Below are 21,036 nucleotides of genomic sequence, written 5' to 3'. Positions count from 1 at the left end.
ACCATATAGCCCGGCGCGGCCGCTGCGGGCCGCCGCCATGCGCATGCGCGGCCACGGACCCGCCAATTCTCCGGGCCGTATCGGCAGCTGGAGCCGGGTGTGCTCTACGCTGCCGGCATGCTCGCCCCCAGCCAAACGGAGGATCGGGGGGCCGTTTTACGTTATTTTATTCTGGCGTACCGTTCCCACGCCGGCCTGGGGATACAGCCTCAAAATCGGTGAATCCAGCCCCTGGTGTTCTCTTAATTAATGCGGCAGGTTAACCATTTCAGGCAATGAAGGGGGAAAACGATTTTTGAAGAATTTGGCTGCCATTTAGTGAAATCTGTCTTTCTTTACCTTGTTAAAGGGATGTGGTCAAAGCTGGAATTTATTGTCCATCCCTGGTCACTCTGAAATGGTGGTGGGATTTCTCTTTCATCCACTGCTGCCTTTGCAGTGACGCTGCCTCAATGGTGCGAGGTGGACAAGGGGTTTCACCGACAATGGCGACAGAACAACGGCTCATTCGTTCCTTCTTTTTGATCAGGCGTTAAACCGAGTCCTCATCTCCCATCTCAGTTAGCTGCAAAAGATCACACTGCACCTTTTGCCACTCAGGCACATGTGGGTCCGATGGCCTCCTTCTGTATTAATTCAGGATCTAAACCCCAACCTAAAAGCAGTTTGGGAAAGAAGAGGAGTGATTATTGTGACTAGTGTGGAATAAAGGGAGCTGTACCCTGTCAGCCTAGCCTCTCGTGGAGTCTTTGCCTCGTCGAAAACAATGGGGTTGGTGGGACAGGGTGGGGCAGTGGGCCGAGGTGGGGCCCTCTTTTCAGGGGTCAGTGCAGACTCAATGCACTGTGGGGATTCTATGAATTCTATGAACCACCCTAAGTAGGCCATTTCCAAGACTGTGCGCAGGTAGTGACATCGGGTGGTCTGAGTCGAATGCAGTATTGAACCATCTGCTAATATCTCAATTCTTAGGCTGCAGACTGTAGCGAGAGTTCCTACCCTTTAATCAGTTCTGGTGTAGTCCTTTAGCTCCCTAGCTGCCATTTATACTGAAGAGCTGCATGACAAGCTTATTTTGCCAAGAGTTCCTGTTGCTAAGGGCACAGCATCAATCACTCCCGTGAAGGGTATTCAATCCCTTTCAGTAGTTCGTGATTTCAAGGAAAACACTTCGGAAGCCGCCGAACCCAAATGGTGTTGCATCATGGGTAGCAAGCTGACCGCGCAGTCAAAGGAAGGAGAGGCGTGCGTCGATAAAACACCTTATCCTGGCCCTCAAACACGCCAAAGCAAAGCACTTCAGACACAATCTACCTCTCAGAACTGTGCCTGCCGAAGGAAACACAGCAACCATTTTACACGCCGCAAAATCCCGAAATCAGATGCTGAGCGAGTTGAGCGGTATTTCAGTGGGTTTGGTTTGGGGAAGGACTTTTGTCCAGCTTGCTACCTCCCTGCTTCTCTTACAACCCGTATTGTTCGTTGGAAGAATAGAATCTCCCAAAACGTCAACATTCCTGCACCGTTGTACTGAAACATCAGTCCATATGTTGAAGCGAGGCTGGCAAGGGTTGTTATCCGTAGAGCAGAGAAGGCTGAGGGTGGGGGGACCTGATCGAGGTGTACAAAATTGCAAGGGACATAGAAAGGGCAGATAGGAAACAAGTTTTAGTTAAGGGGTGAATAACCAGGGGGCATACATTTAAGGTAAGGGGCAGGAGATTTAGCGTGGTCTTGAACATAGAACATACAGTGCAGAAGGAGGCCATTTGGCCCATCGAGTCTGCACCAACCCACTTAAGCCCTCACACACCCTATCCCGGTAACCCACTAACCCCTCCTAACCTTTTTTTTTGGTCACTAACGGCAATTTATCATGGCCAATCCACCTAATATGCACATCTTTGGACTGTGGGAGGAAACCGGAGCACCCGGAGGAAACCCACGCAGACACGGGGAGAACGTGCAGACTCCGCACAGACAGTGACCCAGCGGGGAATCGAACCTGGGACCCTGGCGCTGTGAAGCCACTGTGCTATCCACTTGTGCTACCGTGCTGCCCTACACTGAAGAAAAATATTTTCACCCAGAACACAGCCAACGAGAAATCCAGTTGACCAGAAATTCCCGCCTCGGCCGGCAAAAAAACACACGGGGGGGTGGTCGGTAAATCCCGCCCACAGAATCATAGAATCCCAACACTGCAGAAGCAGGCCATTCGGCCCATCGCGTCTGCACTGACCCCCTGGAAGAGCACCCTACCTAGGCCCAATCTCCCACCCTATCCCTGTCACCCCACTTAGCGTATCCAATCCACCTAACCTGCACATCTGTGGATCGTGGGAGGAAACCGGAGCACCCGGAGGAAACCCACGCAGACACGGGGAGGATGTGCAAACTCCACACAGACAGTCACCCAAAGTCGGAATCGAACCCGGGTCCCTGGCGCTGTGAGGCAGCAGTGCTGACTACTGTGCCACCGTTCCACCCAAAATCACAATGGGGTCAAAATTAAATTGTTTTGAAGCATCTCCCCTCTTCCCTTGAATGCCTTGAATTATATTGGGCTAGGATCCCTTCGGTAACCCATCAAGTGAATAATTCATCATCGCCGTGCTTGGACCGTACAGGTCAGCAGGGGAATTCATTGGGGAACGGTTTTAGCCTGTGTTCTGTGATCCTGTGTTCTGTTCTCTGCAACAATGATCATTAGACAGTGCACAGCAGCACTCTCTGATTCTTCCTTCTTCTTTCCCCATTTCCAGAAGAAATTGAGGCTAATTATAACATCCTAATTGCTAACCTGACTGCGGTAAGCTAGTTCAGCACTGTGATGAACGGTTACTGCCTTGTCATCATGTAAGGTGATGTCCCCTTTAAGACCGGGCTTGGAACCCTGGGGACTCTGCCTCTGGCTCCGCCCATCTGTGAGCCATATATAAGGGGCTGCCTTGTGGGCTGTGCAGCAGTTAGCACATGCCTCCGCTCTAGCATAGTTCTTAGTTTATTAAAACCTTCTTTACTGTTTACACTCTAAGCGTCATTATTTAATAGACTAAACTAGATCAGGATGGACGCAGGCCTAAAACCAGAGAAGCTCAACCTGGAAGCACGGACACCGGAGGCAAAGGAAATTTTTTAATACTGGCTGCGGGGCTTCGAGGCCTACCTGGACTCCGCAGAGACTCCCATCCTGGGGCCACGCAAGCTGAGCCTACTCCATGCCCGGGTGAGTCACAGAATCTCCGCCACGCTCGAAAAGGCAACGACTTATGAAGAGGCAGTCGAGTTACTCCGCAAGCGGTTTGTCAAACCCATCAATGAGGTGCACGCCAGGCATCTGCTCTCTACCTGCCGGCACCGCTCGGGGCAATCGCTAGACGAATTCGTCGAGAAACTCACCGCGCTTGCCAAGGACTGTGACCATCAGGATGTGACAGGGGAAGTCCATATGAACCTGCACATCAGAGACGCTTTTGTATCCGGCATCCGCTCGACCTACATCCGGTAGCGGCTGCTCGAAAACGGGGCAAAAGACCTCCAGAACACGCTGACGCTCGCCTCCTCGCTGAGGTGGCCCGACATACTTGGGTACGTACCCCGCGGACTCTGCGAGCCCCCGCCCCGGACTTCCTCAGACTCCGCCGTATCACAGGCCTGCGCCACGCGGCGACCCGCTCATCATGGGGGCACACCGTGCTACTTCTGCGGACAGGGCCAGCATCCACGCCCACGCTGCCCAGCCCGCTCTGCGATCTGCAGCGACTGCGGGAAGAAGGGGCATTTTGCGAGGGTCTGCCTGGACTCGTGCGAATCATGGGAGCGGCCATCTTGTCAGCGGCCATCTTCTCGACCCGACACGTGCGACCGACGGCGGCGTCCATTTTATGAGTCTGACTCGGCTGAGGACTCGGACTACCCACGAATGGGTGCGATCACCCTCGACCAAACTCGGCCAAAACACCTGCAGAACTCTATGATGCAGGTCCAGGTCAACGGGCGCGACACTGCATGCCTCTTCGGCTCCGGGAGCACGGAGAGCTTTATCCATCCTGAAACGGTAAGGCGCTGCTCCCTACGCACCCATACCGCATCCCAAACCATAGCCCTCGCATCTGGGTCCCACTCGGTACAAATCAAGGGGTACTGTATTGCGGATCTCTCGATTCAGGACGCCAAATACACCCGTTTCAAATTTTATATCCTCCCTCACCTCTGTGCCCCTCTGCTGCTCGGACTGGATTTTCAGTGCAGCCACCGAAACCTGACACTGAAGTTCGGCGGACCCTTGCCCCCCCTCACGGTATGCTGCCTTGCGACACTGAAAGTCGCACCCCCCTCGCTATTCGCGAACCTCACTCCCGACTGTAAGCCAGTCGCCACCAGGAGCCAGCGCTATAGTGCCCAAGATATGACTTTTATCAAGTCAGAGGTCCAGCGTTTACTGGGAGAGGGGGTCATCGAGGCTAGCAACAGCCCTTGGAGAGCGCAAGTGGTGGTAGTCCGGTCCAGGGAGAAGAAACGGATGGTCGTGGATTATAGCTAGACCATAAACCGATTCACGCAGCTTGATGCGTACCCACTTCCTCGCATCGCGGAAATGGTAAATCGGATCGCCCAATACCGAGTCTTTTCCACGGTCGACCTCAAATTCACCTACCACCAGCTCCCCATCCGACCAAAAGACCGCCCCTATACTGCCTTCGAAGCAGCCGGCCGGCTCTTCCACTTCCTCAGGGTCCCCTTCGGTGTCACAAATGGGGTCTCCGTCTTTCAAAGGGCGATGGACCAAATGGTGGACAAGTACGGTTTGCAGGCTATATACCCGTACTTGGACAATGTCACCATCTGCAGCCATGACCAGCAGGACCATGACGCTAACCTTGAAAAGTTCCTCCAGACCGTCCGAGCCCTTAACCTGACCTATAACGAGGGCAAATGCGTTTTCCATACCACCCGGCTGGCCATCCTCGGCTATGTCGTGGAATACGGGGTCCTAGGTCCCGACCCCGACCGCATGCGCCCCCTTAAGGAACTCCCTCTCCCCCACAGCCTCAAGGACCTCAAACGGTGCTTGGGGCTTTTCTCTTATTACGCCCAGTGGGTCCCCAAGTATGCGGACAAAGCCCGCCCACTCATAAAGACCACCACTTTTCCCCTCTCGGCTGAAGCTCAATTGGTCTTCAACCGCATCAAGGCCGACATCATCAAGGTCGCTATGCATGCGGTGGACGAAACCATTCCTTTCCAGGTAGAGAGCGATGCATCAGACATCGCCCTGGCTGCTACCCTCAATCAAGGAGGCAGACCAGTAGCGTTCTTCTCCCGAACCCTCACCGCCTCCGAGGTTCGACAGTCTGCAGTCGAGAAGGAGGCACAAGTCATTGTGGAGGCTGTGCGGTGCTGGAGACACTACCTCGCTGGTAGGAGGTTTATCCTCGTCACCGACCAATGGTCAGTCGCCTATATGTTTGATAACACGCAACGCGGCAAAATAAAAAATGATAAAATTTTGAGGTGGAGGATCGAACTCTCCACCTACAATTACGATATCAAGTATCGTCCAGGGGAGATCAACGAGCCCCCAGATGCCCTGTCCCATGGCACACGTGCCAACGCGCAGGACGACCGCCTGCATGCCATCCACAATGACCTCTGCCACCCTAGGGTTACCCGGCTCGTCCATTTTATCAAGTCCCTCAACCTACCTTACTCAAACAAGGAGGTCAAGGCCATGGTCAGGGCCTGCCAGATCTGTGCGGAGTGCAAACCGCACTTCTACCGGCCAGACAAGGTTCGGCTCATGAAGGCCTCGGGTCCCTTTGAGCGACTGAGCGTGGATTTCAAGGGGCCCCTCCCGTCCACCAATCGTTATGCCTATTTCCTCACCATTATCGATGAGTTCTCCCGTTTCCCATTCGCCGTTCCCTGCACCGACATGACCTCAGCCACCATGATTAAGGCACTGCACAGCATCTTCACCCTGTTCGGTTTCCCCGCTTATATCCACAGCGACCGGGGTACATTGTCCATGAGCGATGAACTGCGTCAGTATCAGCTCAGCAAAGGCATCGCCTCGAGCAGAACGACCAGTTATAACCCGCGGGGAAACGGGCAAATGGAGAGGGAGAACGCGACAGTGTGGAAGGCTGTCCTTCTGGCCCTGCGGTCGAGAAGTCTCCCAACCACCCGCTGGCAGGAGGTCCTACCCGATGCCCTACACTCCATTAGGTCACTCCTCTGCACGGCCACGAATGAGACCCCTCACAACCGATTGTTTGTCTTCCCCAGGAAGTCTACCTCCGGGGTCTCGCTTCCACCTTGGCTGCTGGCTCCGGGACCTGTTCTTCTCCGGAGGCACACGAGGAGCCATAAAACGGACCCCCTGGTTGAAAAGGTCCGACTGCTCCACGCCAACCCCAGTTACGCCCACGTTGAGTACCCCGACGGCAGGCAAGATATGGTTTCCCTCCGGGATCTGGCACCCGCTGGATCCCCAACTACAGACGCCCCTTCCCGCGTCGCTCCCCTGCAGGACCTCTGGCTCTGCCCACCTGTGAGCCATATATAAGGGGCTGCCTTGTGGGCGGTGCAGCAGTTAGCACATGTCTCAGCTCTAGCATAGTTCTTAGTCTATTAAAGCCTTCTTTACCATTTACACTCTAAGCGTCATTATTGAGGGTACCTCAAGCACAAACTATGACCTTCTGGTATGTTAAACTGAGTGAGTGCCATGGCGTATAGTACACTTGCCCATCGAGCTATCAAGGGAGCTGGGCGGACAAACAATAACACTAGGTTGTACAGAAACAGCATCCTGTGACATACTAAAGGTGCTCTACAGAAACGTAAATCAGTCAAGAATTTACATAAGAGCAGAATTAGGCCATTCAGCCCATTCAATCATGGCTGATATGTTTCTCATCCCCATTCTCCTGTCTTTCCCCATAACCCCTGATCCCCTTATCAATCTCTATCTTAAAGACACTCAGTGATTTGGCCTCCACAGCCTTCTGCGGCAAAGAGTTCCACAGATTCACCCCACCCTCGCCGAGCAAGTGAAGGTGACATTACGACAAGTGCTCCAAAATGTCCTCAAAGTGGTGGATTTTGAGGAGCATCTTAAAAGCGGAGAGGTTTTGGGAGGGAATTCCAGAGCTCAGGGCCTGGACCAACTTGAAGGCCGAGCCACCAATCATTGGTCAAAGGAAGTGGGGCGATGCGCAATGAAGGTGCCAGAGTTGAATATCGCAAAGTTCTTGGAGTTATGTAGGGCTGGAGGAGGTAACAGAAGTAGGGAGGGCTGAGGCCATGGGGGGCTTTGAAGGATCACTTGACGTTCTGATGAGTAGCCCTTGTTGTTGGGATCACTAATACACTGGTTAATCACACATCCCCTCTTTCCACATCGTCATATGATATCTTCACTGTCTACCACGTTATGAGCAATGGGCCTCAACAGGAGTGGTTGGGTGATTGGCCTTCAGATGAACTTACAAGTAGCCATTTGCATTTAGTGGTTCTCACCTCCCATAAATGAAGCAATTTATTCAAGGTTTTTCCTCCCGCGGTTTTGTGAATAATCATGCAAAATGAAAGAGATGATAGTATTAAATAGACATTTTATCCAGGATGCATTATTGCACAACAGTGTCTTTACATGATAGCTATAAAGTTAAGTGAGCTGTTGCTGGTTCCCATTTATAGTGTCATGATGGGTTGAATTTATATTGCATCCTCTTTCCTCCCCAATTAAAGTAAATGATAGCTATTAAACTGGCTTCGCCTTCCATTTATTCCATCAATGCTAATCTTCCAGGTTTATTTAGTGCAGTTACATTGCTAACATTGAGGAAGTGCTAATCTATCAATTGTGAGCTGTTTGTCATTAAGCAAACACGGTAAAAATGTCAGGATTTTCTACCGCTCTAGATTATTCCCCATTAAAAGAAAGTCCCCTCAGCATTGTGGACATTAGACCTACAATCCTGAAAGGCCCCAAGGCTCAATCCTCAGTATGAGCCACTGTCCAGTGGCCCCTGCTATAAAGTGTGGGTGACGACAGCTTCAGTTTACGTATAATGACTCCCATCATCGATAAGTTTGTTGATACACACTATTTAAGTTCACCCCGGGAAAGATGGCGGGTGGGCAGGATTTAATGAGTGTCAGGAAATGGCTCCATTTGTTTGTGTGTCAGTTGTTGGCGTCACCTTCTCGCAATCAGAAGATTGCTGCAAAGGCTTGAGCACAGGATTTAAGATTGCGTGACACTCAGTGCAATACTGAGGGAGTGCTGCATCGTTGGAAGTGCCGTCTTTCTACGAGACTTTAAACCGAGGTCCCTGTATTGACTTATTCCTGCTGTCCTGGCAAATACCTGTCCTTCAATCAATGTCAGTGAAACAGTTAATCTGCCGATTGCACCATTGCCGTTTGTGGGAGCATGCTCTGTGAAAATGGTTGTGTTTCAAACATTACGAAAGGGGCGACGCTTCCAAGTGCTTCATCAGCGGTAAAGCACTTTGGGACGTACTGTTGTTATGAAAGCCACTCTATGTTGATGGCGCACGGTGGCACAGTGGTTAGCACTGCTGCCTCACAGCACCAGGGGCGTGGGTTTGATTCCGATCTTGGGTGACAGTCTGTGTGGAGTTTGCACGCTCTCCCCGTGTCTGTGCGAGTTTCCGCCTGGTACAGTTTCCTCCCACAGTCCAAAGATGTGCAGGTAAGGTGGATTGGCCATGATCAATTGCCCCTTACTGTCCAAAGGTTAGGTGGGGTTACGGGGATATGGTGCGGGAGTGGGCCTAGATGGGGTGCTCTTTCAGAGGGTCAGTGCAGACTCAATGGGCCAAATGACCTTCTTCGGCTCTGTAGAGATTCTATGTAAATGCGAATGTTTTTTTAATTAACTTCAGCTTTGCAGTGAATTTCTAATACTGATGTTCTGTTAGGAAAAAGGATTCAGGTCAGATGGTGTCTCAGCTGCTGAAGAGAGGTCACAAAGTGAAAACGCACTTGCCACAGATGTGGAAAATTAGGAAGTGAGCGATGTAATCTTGTTGCAAATGAAGATACTGCAGTTAATTGGATGAATTTTATTTAAAAAATTTAAAGTATCCAATTCTTTTTCTTTCCCAATTATGGGGTAATTTAACGTGGCCAATCCGCCTACCCTGCACACCTTTTTGGGTTGTGGGGGTGAGACCCGTGCAGACACGGGTAGAATGTGCAAACTCCACACGGACAGTGACCCGGGACCGGGATCGAACCAGGGTCCTCAGTGCCGCGAGGCAGCAGTGCTAACCACTGCACCGCCGTGCCGCCCGCTGATTGGGCGAGTTAATACTTTGGAACTTATGAGGCCTCCGGTCGAGAGAGTGAAAGAAAAGTATGAAAAGAGCGGGGGGTGGGGCGGGGGGGGTTAGAATCTATACTTTGGAATTCGAAAGGGTTAATGAGACTGGTTGACTGACACCACTCAAAGTCTAATTCAGGGGACAAGGAAGGGGAAAGAAGTCAGCAATTAATACCTGACCACAACCTGTTGTAACTTATGAAGAATAGGAACATGATCATTGATCAATGAAGGGAGATCTGTCCATCTCGTTCACCTTCTACTATCCTGGCCATCACATGATAAAACAGGCGTGGGGGATATTGCCTGAGTGTAGCAATAAATCCCTGATCAATTATCCTACAACACACTCCGACACTGGGTTCAGAAAAATCCGAGTGGTGGAGGGCCTTGGGAAGCATTCGTCCAAAGTTACCTCCTCTCACGCTCCTAATAATAATAATCGCTTATTGTCACAAGTAGGCTTTAATGAAGTTAAAGCCCCTAGTCGCCACATTCCGGCGCCTGTTCGGAGAGGCCAGCACGGGAATTAAACCCGCGCTGCTGGCCTTGTTCTGCATTACAAGCCAGCTGTTTAACCCACTGTGCTAAATCCTCACACTGAGGGCGGACTTATTCCATTTTTTTTCAGAATGTCGCAGCAGACGGGAGAAGCCGCCAACCCCAAAGTTTTTTTAAGATCTGAACGCTATTTTTAAAGGCTGCCCTGATACGCGGTGAGATACCAAGTCGTAATTGAGGTTGACATGCCCTCACGCCGGTGTGAATGGATAATGTAATGGGGGATGGGGTGGAGGTGTAATTATCAGTTGTAGGAGCCTGATAATTAGATTTAAATTTATTCCAATAGGGTTCCCCGATGTTGAACGTCAGGAATCCCTTTATGCCACTGGGGGACCGCCCGTCAACGTATGACGCCATTTGGATCTCATGTGGGATTTTGCGTTGCTGTTCGCATCGGGCGGGAAGGGCGACGGGAGCGCAAACCTCCGACCTACATGCCTTAAATTGCAAATACGGGGACCTTTGTATGCTTTCTACCTGGTCAGTTTTAGGGAGTCTTCTCAGGAAGATGTCCCGTGCGGTTGCTGGTCTGAATTTGATCTCCGCGAACAGAACAGACTCAGTACTAATTATCGGCAGCGGATGCAAACTAATTATTCTTGTAGGTAATTATTGACAATGGACATTCATAGGTTTTCTTTCTGCTAACGCTAACACTGTTCCTGCAAGGTTTGTAGAAATACACAAATTAAGCTATTGTAACAAATGTTTAACAATCATACTTCACAACCAGGGTGGTCATTACACATCCTGCATTATAACGAAATGGCCTTGGCTTCATGTGACCCCCTAAGACATCTAATGGTTGAAACCTGTAAGGAGCCAGTTAGTTTTGATGGGTAATACTCTATCCTTTTGGTCAGAAGGCTGTTTAGCACAGGGCTAAATCGCTGGCTTTGAAAGCAGACCAGCAGCAAGGTACAATTCCCGTAACAGCCTCCCCGAACAGGCGCCGGAATGTGGCGACTAGGGGCTTTTCACAGTAACTTCATTGAAGCCTACTTGTGACAATAAGCGATTTTCATTTCATTTCAGAAGGTCGTTGGCCTGATATTATATAATTGCTTATTGTCACAAGTGGGCTTCAATGAAGTTATTGTGAAAAGCCCCGAGACGCCACGTTCCGCCGCCTGTTCGGGGAGGCCGATACGGGAATTGAACCCACGCCGCTGGCATTACAAGCCAGCTGTTTAGCCCACTGTGCTAAACCAGCCCCATAGATGAGCCCTCGATTTTAACATGAGCATGTCATTTAGATTGACTTCAGTTTAGTGGGCTAGGGACAGGCTCTCATTGTCTCAGAAGTTAAGCTGAGGCCTGTTCTGTGGATGCCGAAGCAGTATGGGGAATGTTATATGAGTTGGTGTCTGGAGGGATGGGGTCAAGTGGGTTGAAAGTAGCCTCCTTCATTCAAACTGGTATAAGTGGCCCGAAGTGAGTCAAACCTCTCACCTCACAAAAACTTGAGGCTGAAAAACAAGCTTTGAAACTTAATTTTTCCTCCCAGTCGACAGCCAATTGTCTTGTCACCTCTTGAACTTTCGTGGCTTTCATTGAAGCAAGTTGGGTTCTGCATGTTCATGCATGTACATTGATGCAGGATATTGTTTTCCCCAATGTGTTAGCGATGTAGAACCAGCGTAATCAAGTCCATCAGTTCCACAATGTTTTAAACTCATCCTTGTCACAAATCATTGCCTGCAGCATAACTTTGTTGTTGTAAAGTGACCTTACATTAAGTATCCTACACAGCAACAGTGGCGATACCTCATTGGTAGTATACGAACCCCAAAAAATTGGAGCAGGAACAGGCCATTTTGCCCCTCGATTCTGCTCCGCATTCAATAAAGTCATGGATGGCCTTAAAAATGTTTTGCGATATCCTGAGCAACGCTGCTCGAAGTTGTGCAGGTGCATGGTAACACAGCCATTGGGAATAATAATAATCGTAATTGTCACAAGCCGGCTTACATTAACACTGCAATGAAGTTACTGAGAAAAGCCCCTAGTCGCCACATTCCGGCGCCTGTTCGGGTACACAGAGGGAGAATTCAGAATGTCCAATTCACCTAACAAGCACGTCTTTCGGGACTAGTGGGAGGAAACCGGAGCACCTGGAAAACGTGCAAACTCCGCACAGACGGTGACCCAAGCCGGGAATCGAACCTGGGACCCTGGTGCTGCGAAGCAAAAGTGCCAACCACTGTGCTACCGTGCCGCTCATGAATGTGTCAAGCGGGGTAAAAAAGACTGTGAACAAACAACGGTCCCTTTACGATACGTATTGGTATAGGCATCTGGCAATCTTAAAGGGACTGTGCAGCAGAAGTGGTGGGCATCCAATAGCAAAGGGTCCGGTCTTTTGGTCAGAATGGCATTATAGAAATGCAAACCTATTTTCCAGTGTGGAAGTACAGTGACAATTAAGGAGTCTGTTTGTTATATAGTGGTATACTGCTAAACAGCTTAATCAAAAAAATATAATTACTGTCCAAATAGCAACTGTTCTGACAAGGCTGTCTCTGTGCTAATTGTCCTCGGGTTATTTCTGCATTCCCGTCATTTAGAAAATTTGATCGTGAAATTATATCCTTTTAAGCCTACGTTATTAAAACCATTCAGAAACTCTTTACCCTTTATTTCGAAAGTAATTAGCTGTTGCTGATGCGTGCGGGTGCATTGAATAATGTCTTGTTTGGCAGTCCACTCACCTCATGCTTTCAATAGATTATCTGGCCATTGCTTCACTCATCATTGAAGCATTATTTTGATCCAAACAACAAGGAGCCAAGGTCACCCATCAGTGTTGGACAACTTTACACACTGCAGCTCAATGATCTGAGATCGTTGTACACGCGCAGCTGTGAACTGTGTGGATTTGGATCAGTGGGATTCTAACAGGGTCCGATACCAATCTGAATTCTAAATTTACATTCGTAAATGCAGTTCTAAACTCTAGCTTTTTGTTCTTGGAATTAGCCTTTTTAGCGGGAATCTAGGGCCCTTTCCGCAGACGAGAACCCCCCCCCCGCCAATACGTGGCGGGTTCCACAGTCGGGGGCAGGGGCAAGCCATTGACCTCAGCCGGTCGGATTATCCAGCCAACGCCCATTGGCGACCCGCCTCCGCCACTAGGAAACGTGCCGGGGGGGTGGGGGGGGGGGGGGGAGGGGGATCAGAAAATACTGGCTTATTTGCAATGTGAGTGTTGGAATTCAAGGTCTGTCAGCATTTGAGAGTATTTGCATTTACATAGCGTCTTCCCCACCAGCAGGTCGGCCCACAGCTCCGTACACCAAAACAAAGTACTTCTGAAGTGTAGTCGCTGTTGCAGCACAGGGAATGCAACCAAATTGCGCGTGGTGAGTTCCCATTAAAAGCAATGAAATAATTGTCCAGCTCATTATGTCAGAGTGGGTGAAAGTATAGAGTGTTCAATAAATAGGATGACAGCCCTTTTTCGACAGCAATTCTTAACCTAAACCTGAGCAACGGAGACAAAATTACTAAGTTTACAGATGAAAACTTAGCGGCACAGCTCCAGAGTCGCGGGTTCAATTCCGGCCTCGGGTGACTGTCTGTGCGGAGGCTGCACGTTCTCCCCCGTGTCTGCGTGGGTTTCCTCCGGGTGCTCTGGTTTCCTCCCACAGTCCAAAGATGTGCAGGTGAGGTGGATTGGCCGTGCTAAATTGCCCCTTAGTGTCCCAAAAGGTTCGGCTAAGTTGTTTGCCTCAATCATTTCGTGTGGCTCCACATTCTAAACACTTCCCGTTGGGCCTGAATGGCCTATTGTTGCAGTTCCACCTTCCTAGCCATTCTGTGCATGTGCGAAGTGGTTCATTTTCGAAAGAAGAACGAGGCGAAGCTGTGTCGACAAAATGCCCCCATTTCTGAAAGTTAGCACTGCAAACTCTGGGGCAGCTCAATACCTTCCAATTTTAACCAAATCAGATCAATTTAAACTCGAGCACAACTCGGGAAAGGCAACCCTGAGGCAGCACGGTTCTGCTTTGACGGAAAAGTCACAGTTAAGGTTGCACGAATTAATCAGTTTCAATTGATTAATTGACTGGAAATTTTAATCAACAGGCGCTGACAGAATCAATTAATCATTTCTCGACTTGTCATGGGGCCAACTGGTAAGGGATTGGCGCAGTGCTTGTGCCTGCATATTGGGATGGATCTGGCTGTGTTCGGCCAGGATTGTACGGGAGAATGGTTACATTAGTGTGATAAATCTCATACACAGCCTCGGAATATTTTTGGTCAGTTTTGTGTCGGGGGTGGGGGGGGGGAGGTGGTGGTGGTGGGGGGGGGGGGTCAATTTATGGCCTCCAAAAGCAACACCAAACAAATCAAATGATCATGATGAGCTGGAGGTTGTTAATCTTGTCACAATAATGAGAGCACCCCTCAACTGGTCTCTGCCGCCAAATATCTCACCCACTGTACCAGGAGCTGGTTTAGCACAGTGGGCTAAATCGCTGGCTTGTAATACAGAACAATGCCAGCAACGCGGGTTCAATTCCTGTACCAGCCTCCCCGAACAGGTGCCGGAATGTGGCGACTAGGGGCTTTTCATAGGAACTTATTTGAAGCCTACTTGTGACACTAAGCGATTGTTATTATTATTTTAATAGCGTCTTTTATTTTAATTGCTCTGAAAATGGTAGAAATTCCTCAACTTTCTTAATGGCGCTCCATAGTTTTTGTACACAAGTTTTATTGTATCAATCATCAACAATATAATTAAACAAAGCATTTTTCACTGACAAATGTGGGGGGGGGGGTCACATGGGTAGTAAAACAATTAAAACCATTGCAGATATCTTGTCCTGTGTGCATACTTTTAGTGGAGCTTTAGTGGAGCTGGGATGCTTGTTAGAAATAGGCCAAAGGTCCCTGAGCTAGGTCTGTTGATTTTTTGGGCTGCACGTTAGTATCTTCCAAGACATGTTGCCAGTGGCGCAACTTGCTTTGGTGTTTCTGGATCAAGGCTTCCTTTCGCTGCAGCTCATTTTTCAATTCTGAAACGTCCTCTTTGATGACTTGTTTGGGTTTCTGTACAGCAAGCTGTCGCCTTTTCTGCAGAATGAAACCCTCTGTTTGTCTGGCGACATCCAAAAACCCTTGGATGCATTGCTCTACACCTGTTCGAATTTCTTCTTCATCAGTTCCATTCACATAGTCCTGACTGACCAGCGATGCAAAGCATGCCTCAAAATGAAGCCTCAAGCTCGCCTACAAGAGTGCTTGGAGTCCTTGGGGGAGCTGCAGCAAGGCCGACCCCGGTGGGTGCCGGGGGTCCGCGAGGTCCGGGAGGCGGTGGAGGCGGATTTTGCGGTGGATGTGAGAGCATCCCTGGGAGTGAGGCGGCCATCTTGTGTGGGGCTCGTTATTATTATTTTATGTGCAGTGCTCCTCTCACAGTTTCCTTCATGTAATCGGGGTAACAATAAGCGTCTAATCGGGGTAACAAAAAGTGTCTAAGTCAGTGGGAGCCAAGACGTTCGGTCGAAACCTGCTAGCGCATAATCATAGAATAGTACAGCACACAGGGAGGCCACTTGGCCCATCAAATCTGGGCCAGTTCTTTTGAAGGTTAGTCCCGCCACCACTCCACGGCTCTTTCCCCATATCCCTGCAAATGTATTCTCTTTCGAGTATTTATCCTCTTTTGAAAGTGACTGTTGAATCCGTGTCCACCACCTAATCGGGCACTGCATTCCAAATCCCAACCACCTATCGAAGAAAACATTAACTCTCTAGTTCCTTGCTGGAGTGGTGACCTTTCATAAGGTGTGAATCCAGGTGCTGAGGGCCAGTGAGCTGGTTGACTGCAGTGGGCATCACAGTGAAACTGGGTCCTGTTCCCACTTGACACTCGCACACATTCATTGGGCGGGATTCTCCGCGTTCGGCAATCGGCCGGAGAATACCCGTTTCCAACCACGTTGAGGCCGGCGGCGCTTTCGCGATGCTCCGTCCCCTCCACACCGTATCCACTGCCTCAGGACGTTGCCTGAGGCCCACCCACCCCCGACAGGCCGAGTTCCCGACGGCGTCGGTCACTTGTGGTCTCATCCATCGGGAACTCGGCGTGGCGGCTGCGGACTGAGTCCAGCGCCGCCAGAGTCGGGGGGGTGTGGGAGGGCCCTTCCGCGGGCAGAGGGGGGACTTTGCCACAGGCCGACCCGTGGGCCGGGGGGACTTTGCCAGGGGCTAGGGGCATTGTTGGGGGGTGGGCTGGGGTGTGCAAGCCGGCCAAAAGGGGGGCACTATTTCACAGGCCGGGTCCGCGAGAGGCCGGCGACATGTTGCACGGAACGGCCGCTGCAGGCCGTCGCTGTGCGTGGCCACAGACACGGCAATTCTCCGGGCCGTATGGACAGCTAGAGGCGGGTGCTCTACCCTGCTTGGCTGCTAGCCCCCAGCCAAATGGAGGATCGGTGGCCGTTTTGCGCTGCATTTCTGGCCGTAAAACGCCACCGTTCCCACTCCGGCGTGCGGCAACATAGCCTCGATATTGGAGAATCCAGCCCATTGGATTCCACCCCTCCCCACACACAAGCACGCATGCACCCACAGCAGGATATCTATCTTTTCGTTTCAAGTTTGTCACATTTCGTGGCAATCTCTCCCAGCTACAGTATGATATCCAACACATTCTCCCTCTCTTTTTAATTCTGATGAAGAGTCAAAAGGTCCAGAAACGTTAACTTTGTTTTTGCTCGCTACAGATGCTGCCAGACCTGCTGGACTTTTCCACCACTCTCTGTTTTCTCTACAGCTGCACCAAGGGACTGTTTAGCACAGGGCTGAATCGCTGGCTTTGAAAGCAGACCAAGGCAGGCCAGCAGCAAGGTTCAATTCCCATAACAGCCTCCCCGAACAGGCGCCGGAATGTGGCGACTAGGGGCTTTTCACAGTAACTTCATTTGAAGCCTACTTGTGACAATAAGTGATTTTCATTTCATTTCAGTTGAGTTCAACGACCTCGGCACGGAGGGAGGATCAAGGCAAAATCCTTCCTCATCTTTGCTGCTGAATAATTCAGCCCAACAACCCACGATGAGAGCAAACTGAGTATTTCCAAAGAATTCTAACTGACTAACCCTCTCCATTTTTCTCAGCCCCTTCTGTTCGCTCTCTGTGCGGAGTCTGCACATTCTCCCCGTGTTTGCGTGGGTTTCCTCCAGGTGCTCCGGTTTCCTCCCACAGTCCAAAAGATGTGCGGGTTAGGTGGATTGGCCATGCTAAATTGTCCTTAGTGTCCAAAAAGGTTGGGTGGGGTTACTGGGTTACGAGTATAGGGTGGAGGCGTGGGCTTGAGTGGGGTGCTCTTTCCAACGTCCGGTGCACACTCAATGGGCCGAATGGCCTCTTTCTGCTCTGTAAATTCTACGATTCTATGGTTCTGTGAAACTCCAACCCCCTCCCTCCGATGGGCTACATTCAAAATTTTAAAGCTTGTTTTTTTTTTTAACTTCTTTCGAAAAACAAGGGACGTCAACTGACGGGAAATACAAGATGTTGAAACAGCTCATAATTATTTAGTATTTATTTGTCACTTTTTCAAAATGAAAACCATTCTGTTGATGGATGGGATATTTTCTGCTTGGAGAGTGTGACACGGAAGCAAGCATTAATATCGTGGGACCAGAGCTGTTGCAAGTCATGAGTGACTTACTTACTTTAATATGAACCTTGCACAACTGAAATGCTATAATTACGAGGGTGCATTTGTTATGTAACTTGAGGAGTGGCCCAAAGAATATGGGGCAGAGTTTTGCCATAATTTGCCAGTGTGTCGGGCTCTGACTGAACATCGGCCTGTGTCTCGCCAAATGCACGGCCGAGATTTCAGAACAGATCTTGAGCCACTCTGACAGGAAGAAACCTGAGAGCGTGGTTTGCACCGTTAGATGAGCGGGCTTGATAGAGCTGGCAAGCCAGCTCCACAGAGATCGGGGTGCATTCTTTAAAGGACGACCTGATCAGCAGAGACTTAAAACCTCCCCCGGCATCCCTGCCCCCCACCTCCCCAATCCCACCATGAAGGTATCAGGGCAGTCTCCCCCATTCCCCAGTTCCAAGATCATTGGGACTCATCAACACCCCACCCCCCCACCCCTGCAACGGTCACCAACCACTGCAGCAGCATCGCCAGCGTTCCCCCACCTCAATGTCCACTCCACCGCCTCAATGCCCATTCCCCCCATAAATGGCCGCTCCATCGTCACTGCCAGTTCCCCCCATTCAAAGGTCTCAGCCCTCTCCCAGCACCACACATAACGGGAACCCCCCACCACCCCAATTGGCCCTCCTGGCATTGCCCCCTGACACAAAATACCACAGTCAGGTTGGCATTGCCGAATTTCCTCGGGGGCAGTGCCAGGACACTGGCTGTGCATGTCCCTCTCTCCACCCCCGGGAGGGATCTGGGGGGGGGCATGATAGCACAATGGTTAGTACAGTTGCTTCACAGCTCCAGGGTCCCAGGTTCGATTCCCGGCTTGGGCCAATGTCTGCGCGGGGTCTGCACTTTCTCCCCGTGTCTGCGAGGGTTTCCTCCGGGTGCTCTGGTTTCCTCCCATAGTCCAAAGATCTGCAGGTTAGGTTGGTTGGCCATGATAAATTGCCCTTAATGTCCAAAAACAGGTCGGATGGGGTTACTGGGTTACGGCGATGGGGTGGAGGTGTGGGCTTGGGTAGGGTGTTCTTTCCAAGGGCCGGTGCAGACTCGATGGGCCGAATGGCCTCCTTCTGCACTGTAAATTCTATGATCCCCTCGACTGATTCACACCTTTATATTCCTGTGTCATCGTATGAATATCAAGTGAAGGGGATCATGTGACAACATTAAAGTTTATTTGAATGTATTAAAATCAGGATCTCGCTCTTTGTGGACTGGATCCTCATTATGTCATCGACGAGGGGTGTAGAAAATCGGGGAGCACGATCTCATGGTGAGACTCGTATTTCCTGATTCTCGCCGTATTTCACAGTCTGGTCAATGTTCTCGCTGACGGCTAGCACAAAATCGCCCTTGTTTCAAATCCCACCGTGACGTCTTGACAATTTCAGTTCAATAATTTTTTTTAAATATGGAAAAGGAAACTGTTATCGACAGACATGATGCTGTCAATTTGTTGTAAACAGCCGACCTGTTCAATAACGCCTTTATCCAGCCCAGTAGCAGCCTGGCTGATTATGAACTGCCCTACTCAGGTGTATCATTCCAGTAGCAAGAGGGACATGAAAAAAAGGGCTACAATTTAATTTGGTCGGATAATACTGGCGTGCCCCTGAATGTAAGTCACCCGGGCTGTTTACTGTTGGAAGCAAGCTTCTAAACTGGTCCCAATCCCAAATATACACAGGATTTCCTCTGGCAATGCAACTCCTGATTAAATATGGGCTTGAGTCGAGTTCCTGCAGCACACACCTCAAACGAGGCTTATTCATAAACTGAGTCTCAGGCTTGTACAAGGTGCCAATTCAAACATCATTTTAGTTGATCTTTTTTCGTTAATATTTACAGTTACTTCAAATTTCAGCACACAGGAACGCCCGTTGGAATGTACAACACTGCAAAACGCCATTTTAGTAATCTGCCTAATACAACTTCACATAAATAAGATCATTCAATGCGGGCTTTTTGTAGGTTAAATTAAGTTCACTTTCACCCCAGTAGTCTGAATTAGGCTTGAACTAGACGTAGCAAAAAGGTGAACGGCCAGTGTTTAGCTCCTTGCACTATCCAGTATCAGAACCATAATGCTACCAAACCCATGGCTTAATTTACTAGATTGGATTGAGGATTGGTTGACTGACAGAAAACAGAGCGTCAGGCTAAATGGGTCTTTCTCTGGCTGGCAAACTATAAGCACCGGGGTTCCACAGGGATCAGTCCTCGGACCTCAACTGTTGACAATCTATATAAATGATCAGCAAGCAGGGACAGAGTGGGACATAGCAAAATTTGCGGATGATACTGTGGTAGTCACCACTGATGTACATATTGTATATATCGGATGTTGATATAGGTGCTTTACGGTAGGCCCTGTACTACTGGTACGGGGGTAGATCCCTGCCTGCTGACTCCGCCCAGTAGGCGGAGTATAAATATGTCTGCTCCCAGTACAGCAGCCATTTCGTCAGCTGCTGTAGGAGGCCACACATCTCAGTGTAATAAAGCCTCGATTATATCCTACTCTCGTCTTTGTGTAATTGATTGTGCATCAGATACTAAAATAGGTGGGAAGCAGGCAGTGAAGAGGAGATAAAGAGTTTACAGACAGATATAGATAGACAAGAAGATTGGGCCAAAATTTGGCAGATGGAGTTTAATGTGGATGAGTGTGAGGTTATCCATTTTGTCAAAAAAAATAAAGGCAAATTATTATGTAAATGGAAAGTGGAGTCAAGATGTGTCTGGGCAGAGGGATCAGGGTGTCTTTATTCATGAATTGCAGAAAGTCGGTATGCAGGTACAGCGTGTAATTACAAAGGCAAATGGAATGTTAGCATTTATTGCAAAAGGACTGGAGTGTAAAAGGAGAGAAGTGTTATTGCAATTGCACAGGGTGTTGGTGTGACCACATCTGGAGCATTGTGTCTAATTTTGGTCTCCTTATTTGAGGAAGGATGTGGTGGCATTGCAGGAAGTTCAGAGGAGATTCGCCAGATTGATTTCGGAGATGAAAGGGTTGACGTATGAGGAGGGATGAAACCGTTTAGGCTTATACTCGCTGGAGTTTAGAAGAATGAGATGGGATGTGATTGATGTTTAGAAGATACTAAAAGGGATTGGTAATGCAAATGTAGACCAAATGGTCTCCCTTGTGGGGCAATGTGGAACGAGAAGTCACAGATATAGGTTGCGAGGCGGTAGATTTAGAACTGAGATGAGGAGGAACTACTTCTCGCAGAGAGTGGCAAATTTGTGGAACTCGCTGCCCAATAGTGCGGTGAAATCAAGAACAAACAAAACAAAGAAATGTACAGCGCAGGAACAGGCCCTTCGGCCCTCCAAGCCCGTGCCGACCATGCTGCCCGACTAAACTACAATCTTCTACACTTCCTGGGTCCGTATCCCTCTATTCCCA

At 49.7% G+C, this 21,036-nt stretch overlaps 1 protein-coding gene and 1 pseudogene across 1 annotated transcript in view; one reads left to right on the top strand and one right to left on the bottom strand.

The window, feature by feature from the left end:
* Positions 1-21,036, top strand: part of wscd2 (WSC domain containing 2) — a 351,702-nt gene that overhangs the window by 71,280 nt on the left and 259,386 nt on the right. The window lies entirely within an intron of this gene.
* On the bottom strand, positions 14,786-15,305 carry LOC140428940 (mediator of RNA polymerase II transcription subunit 28 pseudogene; annotated as a pseudogene).

The sequence above is a fragment of the Scyliorhinus torazame genome, chromosome 1, assembly GCF_047496885.1.
Source record: "Scyliorhinus torazame isolate Kashiwa2021f chromosome 1, sScyTor2.1, whole genome shotgun sequence".
NCBI lineage: Eukaryota > Metazoa > Chordata > Chondrichthyes > Carcharhiniformes > Scyliorhinidae > Scyliorhinus > Scyliorhinus torazame.
Note: the sequence above shows the minus strand (reverse complement) of the source record. Positions and strands in the feature narration are given on the sequence as shown.